A 7890-nucleotide genomic window follows, 5' to 3' on the forward strand; every position below is an offset into this window, starting at 1 on the left:
AGACTTGGGTTGTTTAGACCAGGACTGCAATGAGTCTGTATAGTCATCAGTGATTTCCAAGTGGCAATGGGGTCCAGGATGTGCCAACTCTTCTCTTTCTACCTTGAGAGGTGAGTACCAGAAAACAGCTAGAGATGATGGGGGGAAAAAACTCATCCAAGCTAGAAACTGTTTTTCTGAAGGCATTGACATCTTAAGACTAACAGTACCCATTCACACTCTGCTAACTTTCAGCATGCAGTAGTTGTCCAGTGATGTTCCACCCATACAGTGGTAAATCTATCTTTTGTCCTCCAGATTTGGAGCCTTCAAAGCTCCTTCCATTGGGACCCATAACCACCCTGGTATAGTTGGACAGTGGATAATATTCTTCCTGACTAAGTACACTTTGATACCCAAGAGCCAACATTTTTTTTTCAGGAATTTTTAATAAAATAAAGATGTTGTATTTTACCCAATGTCTTTTTCCAGCTTCAATGAGATGGCTGTATGAGTCTATAATTTTATACTTCATTTTGAGGATGTGATGTACTAGGAAAATTGACTTAGTTATGTTGAGTCATCCTTGCTTTCCCAAAACCAACCATGTTTGACAATGGTTATCTCATTTTTTCTCATGCAATGTTGGATTCAGCTTACTGGATTTTGGTTTTGGTTCAGAATTTTTACCTCTATGTTCATCAGTAATATTGGTATATAATTTGCTTTTACCTGGAATTTCATGTCAGGATAATGTTAATCTTGTGAGATGAGTTTGGGAGGGTTTCTTTTTCACATTTTTGCAGTATTGGGGAAGAATGGGTGTTGGCTCTTTCAAAGAGCATGAGAGTGGGAGAATTCATACGGGAAGACCTCTGGCCTTGAGTCTATATAGATGGAAGTTTCTGTTCTGTCTGCTCTTTAGCCCCAAAACTGTTGGCCAATCACTAGGGCTTCTTATTGGTTAGCTCCGTCTTAATTATTAGCCTATTTCTATCAATCTATGTATTACCGTGAGGATGTGGCTTACCTCTAATCTGACATGTTATTCCTTGGCCAGCATGGCATTCATTAGTGGTTTCCCTCTGTTTTTCTCTCCCCAGCCTTCTCCTGGTCTAGTAGCCCTGCCTATAATTTCTGTCTGGCTATTGGACAATCAGTGTTTTATTCATCAACTGATAAGAGAAACATATATACATGAGGACCTCCCCCATCATCTCCTCTTTTCTGTCTAAATAAAAAAGAAGGGTTTTAACTTTAACATAGTAAAATTTTAGACAAAATATTTTCTTTAAATTTTGCCAAGTATCAATGAACTGAATATTGTTAACTATAGTTCTTACTTGATAACTGAATCATTATATATAATTTTACTGCTAAGTCGCAGGAAGCATAATGAGGTGAGGGAGTCCCATACATTTGATTATTTGGTCTCAATTGGTAGAACTCTTTGAGAAGGATTAGGAGGTGTGGCCATGTTGGAGAAGATACTTTCTGTCACTGGGGGGTGAACTTTGAGTTTTCCAAAGCTCATGTCATTTCCAGTGTAGTAGCTTTCTCTACTAACTGTGATTCAGATGGACACTCACAGCTACTGTTCCCAGGTCTTGCATGCCAGACTGTAACCACATTCACTGCCATGATGGTCATAGAGTCACCCTATGAATATGTAAACTCCAAGAAATTCTTCTTAGAGGATCCAGGTTCAATTCCCAATACTCACACTGTAGCTCACAACTATCTGTAACTGTAGTTTCAGGAAATATGATGCCATTTTCTGACCTTTACTGACACCAGGAACACAGAGTGCAGGCACATACATGTAGCCAAACACTTAAACTCATAAAAGTTTAAAATCTCAATGAAAGAATATGTGATATTATTTTAAGATGGTGGGTGACACATGCTGACAAGAGCAGCTTGTGTTCTGTAGTATATACTTCTTCTTCTCCTCCTCCTCCTTCTTCTTCTTCTTAAGACAGGGTTTCTCTGTATTGCTTTGGAGCTTGTCCTGGAACTAGCCCCATAGACTAGGCTAGCCTTGAACTTACCGAGATCCACCTGCCTTACCTCTGCCTCCCAAGTGCTGGGATTAAAAGCATGCACCACCAATGCCTGCTGTGGTCTGTAGTTCTTAAAGGAACTCTTCTGTGTCCATTAGGTCCTTTAGTCTTCTCTGTCATTCAACTGTGATATTTGTTGGTGGGTGTTTCGTCTTAATGGGATCTCTGTTCACAGATGTGGGGTGTTGATGCCCTCCACTGTTACTGCACTGGGCTTATCTCTTTAAGTAGCCTTTGAGAATAGCATTGGGTGTTCTGGTGTTGGATATGTGTGTATGTGCACAGGGGTTGTAGAGTCCTATGGCTTAGTGCTTGACCATTATGTGGCAGCCTTCATTATCTCTGCATTACTTTTGCATCAATGTCTATTTTACTGTAGTGGTTCCTGGTAGTTTCATTTCCATACACTCGGGATACCTCTCAGGGCCTTTACTTTGCCTCTGTGTTTTGACTAATGAAGTGAGTTTCTTGTAAGAAGCATATAGTTGAGGCTTTTTGGAATCCATTTAGCCTGTCTATATTTTTTACTTGGGAGATTTTAATTCTTTATATTTGAGCTTTTTATTTGTGAGTGAGGACTTAATTTCTATCACTTTGGTGATGTTCTTCAAATTGTTTTAAATACTTTTGTTCTTTCCTCCCAGCCTTACTGGTCTTTGCTGTCGGTCAGATGGCTGTAATGATGGAATTTATCTTTGTTATCTACATGTCTCAGTTCTGGGTGACCAGATTCCACATTTTTCTTTCCTCTCTATTTCTAAGGGATTATTTTGTTGAGTGTTCTTGGTATCTGGGTATTTATTTAAAACCTTGGAATTTGTTGCTTCCTTTCCTGGGGGTTTCTGAGAATAAATCTGGTACATGTGACTTGACACTTGTTCCTCTCTCTCTGTTTTTAGAATTCTCTTCTTGTCCTGTATGTTGAACAGCTTGTTCATAACACTCTTTGGTGATGATCTTTTCAGTCATGGCTACCAGGGATTCTTCAGTTTCTGATGATTGCTGTTTAAATCTTTCCCAAGATTGTAGAAAATTTCATTCATTATTAACATGGATGTATTTTCTATGCTTTAAAATCTTTTCCTTTTATTTTCTAGAACTCAAAATTCAAACATTTATTTAATAACATCTCACAGGTCTCAGATGTTGATTTTAGTATAGAAATTTCTAATCCCTTTATTCTTTCCCTACCCTTCTCTTCCCTGCCTTTCTCTGACCTTCCCCCGACCTTCCCCTGACCTTTCCTTCCCCTGCCTTTTGTTATATTTCTCTCATCTGTTTTTTGATTTGGATATTTCAGAAGCCTTGCCTATAGATTTGTATTTTTTCCTTCTGTTTCTTCCAAGTACTGCCAAGACTTTCAACTACATTTTTTGTTTAACTTATTGTTCAAGATAGTATTATGCCAAGCTTGAGTCATCTCAGAGAAGGGAGCCTCATTTAAGAACATGCCTACAAAAGATCTGCTTGTAGTTAAGCCTAAAGAATTTTCTTAATTAGTGGTTGATGGGGAAGGGACCAACCCACTGTGGACAGTGCTACCCTGGGCTGCTGGTCCTGTTTTCTATAAGAAAGTAGACTAAGCAAGCCACGAGAAGCAAGCTAGTAGGTAGCATTTCTCCATGGCTTCTGCATCAGCCCATGTTTCCAGGTTCTCACTTGGTTTGAGTTCCTGTCTTGGCTTTCTTAATAGAATATGAGCCAGGATATGCAAGCAACTAAACCCCTTCCTCTCTGAGTTGCTTTTGGTCCTGGGATCCTGGGATTTCATTATGTACTAGAAACCCTAACAAAGATATCTACTAAGTTATGGATTTTGGAGATTACAATATGATACCTTCTCCTGATTTCTGTCTCTGCTGAATTCTTCATTCATAGCATGGATTGCTTGCCTGATACTGTTGGGTTGTCTTGCTATATTCTCTTAAATTTCTTTGGGCTTTTCTATGATCATTCTTTTGACTTCTTTATCAGGGACCTTATCTATATCCTTTTCTTAGGGGTCCCTTATTAAGTTATGTTTTTTGATGGGCTTCATGTTACCCTGGTTCTCTATAATTCTTGGTTCCCTGTATTGAGTAATACACATCTGGAGGATCAATCATTTCTACCACCTTTTTAAGGTGCCTTTCATAGTCAAATGTTTTATCTGGAAGTATGCTTTAGCATGATTGTTTGGAAGGATATTAAAAAGAGATTTACTTTTCAGTTTAATTATGTGTATATCTGTGTTAGGCTATGTGCACATGAATGTAGAAGATGGTGTCAGATTCCTTAGAATGGGAGTTACAGTTGGTTATGAGCTGCTGGGATGTTGAACACAGGTCTTCTGCAAAGGCAGTATGTATTGTTAATGACTGAGCATTCTCTCCAGTCCTAGAAAGCTATTTTGGATTCAGTTGAGCAATGAAGTAATGGCTTTGGACATGGTATATATGATAGGAAGATATCTCTGGGAGAATTGTGAACAGAGCTATTTTAGTGGACTCTTCCCATGCAAGTCCTAGAGACAGTAATCAGGGGTTATATACACAGCAGTGTGGGTGCATAATCCTTGGGTGATGGGCTCCAGCAATGGGAGTGGTGGCACCAGTACATAGCACATGATAGATGCTTCTTCTTTATTGGCTCTGTGATGCACATGAGCTCAAAAGGAACAGAGGAAAAGTATGAATGCACACCCTTGGAACAAGCCTTAGCACAGGGCACGTAGTGGGTCAGTAATGTGGCTCCAACCCAGCCTAGCACCCACTTCAAGAAACCAGTTCTTGGTGGCAGAGGGAGTGATGTGAGTTCCTCTTGACAGCAAAGCTCATGTGGACTCTTGGAAGATCACTGTCTAAACTCCCAGCCAGTGTCTAAACTCTCTTCTGCATAAGTTTCCTGGCACCTATGGTAATGTGTTGTGTAGATAGTCATATTATTCTTGCCCTCTGTTGAGCCCCTTTGCCTAGCTGAAGAACATTTGTCTCTGTGGCAACCTCTCAGCCTGTGTCCTACGGGAATCCAATCTCTATGCAGCATGCTTGGGTTGTTCTTGGCTTTCATAGGGCTCTTCTTCCCCACCCTCCCAGTCCTCCACAGGGTGTTGGACAGAATATATAAAGAAAAATTACATCCAAAACGATTAATTTACTATCAAGTATGGTAAGTATTTTTTGTTTGTTTGTTTTTGTTGTTGTGTTTTTTGTTTTTTATTTCTACACCTTTATTTCTCTGTGTAGAGTAGGGAAAGGAATAAAATAAAAATGGCACAGTTCACACACACACACAACATGGTGGGAGGGGTCTGAGAAAGGGTGGTGGTATAAGTAGAAGGATGAGGGATCCCTATTACAGCAGCAAGAGCCAGTGACCTAGGATGTTCCATCCCAACTCTCCCAGTGTGGGCAGGAACAGCCAGCTCTTCCTTTCAGCCTGCTGCCCTACCCCTTGAGAGGTAGACAGAGAAATCTCCCAGGCTGCAGAGATGAGGAACCATGCTGGGGGAGGGGCCTGGGTTCAGACCATGCACAGGGAATGACAGTCATTGGCTCCCACCACCTCCCTAAAGGAGGTACTTGGTAGGGGTTGGAGGTTGGACATCAAAGACCGACAATGGTTCCAGCATCAGGCAAGAGACAGAACAGTCAGAGCCTCCTGGGAAAAGTACTTGACATCCACATCCTGGTCTTGGGTCAGCTTCTCCAGAATGGCTTGACTTCACTCTGCAGTGTGCTGTTGTCAAGAATGGGTCCTATCTTCTGTAGAGATTTGGCCACATTGAAGCAGACATTGGCGACTGGGTCCCCAGCCATATGAAGAACTGTGGGCAACATGTGCTTGGTGGTGCCCACAGACCTCAGACAGCACATTGATACAGAAGAGTGTAGTTATTTGGTGCAGGTAGTTAGGGTCTCCAGACATGGCTAAGACCTTGGAGATGATAGTGGCATGGGCCCAATAATTCCCGACCTTCTCCACTAGCTTCTTGAGGTTGCTGGTGGTAGCCTTACAGATAGCATAGACATGATCCACCAGCCAGGCCATACACAAAGAGTTTCTCATCAAAAAATTCCACACCCAGCTGTCCAGCCAGCAGAGGCATGTACTCAATAATGGCCAGCCGCACTCGCCATTTGGCATCTTCTACCAGCACCACAATGGCAAGGAGCAGGGACTAAGAGAGCTGCTGGATGCCAATCATCTCGTTCACACAGTCCAGGTTGGAGATGATGTTTAGCCGCATCTTGGGACACTAATCCTTTAGCTGAGCCAAGAACAGTGGCAAGAGGTGTTCAATGGTGTTGTCTTTGCCCAGAATGGGAGAGAGGCCCATGATGACTGAAGCCAGCGCTGACTTGACATGTTGGTTGGCATCTGACACGAGCTCCTTGATGCAGGGAAAAATCTGGGTCATGATCACATTCTCCAGGCAGTCAGCTGAGAGATTTTCACAGAACTCTTTGACCTTGTGGGAGGCTGTGGCCCTCAACTCAGCCTCACAGTTCTTCATCAGGTTCTGGAAGGTGGGCACCAGATCTGTTTTGGTGATTTCAGGCCCTACTGCCTTCTGGAGCTTTGTGAACTTGTCGGCCACCATGTAGCGGACATGCCAGGACTTATCCTCAGCAGCCTGGTGCAAGGTGGGCATCACTAAGGCTTCCAGGTCTTCCTGGGGCAGAAGCTGGGTGATGCCTCTACTGCCAGCAGCCGCACTGAGTCCTGCTCATCAGAGGCCAGGTTAGAGAACATGTCCAGCTCCAGCACCTTGGCAAACTTGGCAAACTTGGCAAGCTTGGAGGCTACGGCCTGCCGCACCACGGGGGTGTTGTCTGAGCACAAGTTCCAGAAGTACTGTCAAAGTTCTGCCTTCACAGCACTGGATACTTGGGGGTAGCAGACCAAGAAGAGGCTGCAGGCAGAGGTGCAGTGCAAGAGGTGAACCAGTCTCTACCGGCCAGCTGCTTCACCAGAGGTCGGAAGGTGAGTGCTCATGTGAGATGGCCCATATGGATTCAACCACCTTGTCTCCCACAACTGTCTCTTCCACTGTGCCCAGTGACTCAAGGGGTGGCAGCAGGCAGTGCACATACTCAAGTCCCCCAACCAAAGTGGTGAAGGTTCCCAGTTGTTCAGCCAAGGCCAAGAGGACCTCATCATCTTCATCATAGATGGTGTCTGTAAGGAAGGGCAGGAACTCACTTCTTGGGGTTCGTTCAACCCCAAGGGCCAAGGCGATAGTGGAGGGCTTCTTGATACTATTGAGGTGACGACGCTGATTGTCTTCATCTATGAGCACCGCAATGGGGTAGAGCGAATTGTCGCCTTCGGCAGCTGCCGTCTTGGCTCCCTGGCACATCTCTCTCAGGCTGCAGTCAGCACTGGGCGGAATTCAGGATTGGGTGGGGCCATGGGGGGGCTGTTTTTTGTTTTTCTTTGGTTTGGTTTGGTTTTGGTTTTGGTTTTTTTTTTTTCTTTTTTGCCTTTTTAAATTTTAATTTTTGTTGAGTATCTAGAAAGCAGAAAGCAACACAAATTTACCTTGTCTTGTCAAGTTATCTGGAAGATTCTACAATGAAGGCTCAGCATTTTGGGGGAAGGATCTTGTTTCAGGTAGAAGGAGCAACTTGTTGGAAGGCTCGAGGTCCTGTGAAAGACTGCCCTCTGGCTTTTTTTCCCAGCTTCACTTCCACCCTGGAACATCACACCCTACATGCTCCATCCGAACTTGGGGCTTTCAAGCACACATTTCCTTGTGGCTTCTTTCTGGAGTTCTCTTACGTGCCTGACATTTACAGAATAGTATCCACGTGTACATATTTGAATATATGTACTCATACCTATGGCTTTCTTAGTGTTTGATATT

The 7890-nt window shown here is 43.2% G+C and overlaps 1 pseudogene; it reads right to left on the bottom strand.

The window, feature by feature from the left end:
• Positions 1 to 5650: 5650 nt before the first annotated feature.
• Positions 5651 to 7383, bottom strand: LOC127220916 (serine/threonine-protein phosphatase 2A 65 kDa regulatory subunit A alpha isoform-like; annotated as a pseudogene).
• Between the last annotated feature and the right edge of the window lie 507 nt (positions 7384 to 7890).

This window comes from Phodopus roborovskii, unplaced genomic scaffold, assembly GCF_943737965.1.
Source record: "Phodopus roborovskii unplaced genomic scaffold, PHOROB, whole genome shotgun sequence".
Taxonomy (NCBI): Eukaryota; Metazoa; Chordata; class Mammalia; order Rodentia; family Cricetidae; genus Phodopus; species Phodopus roborovskii.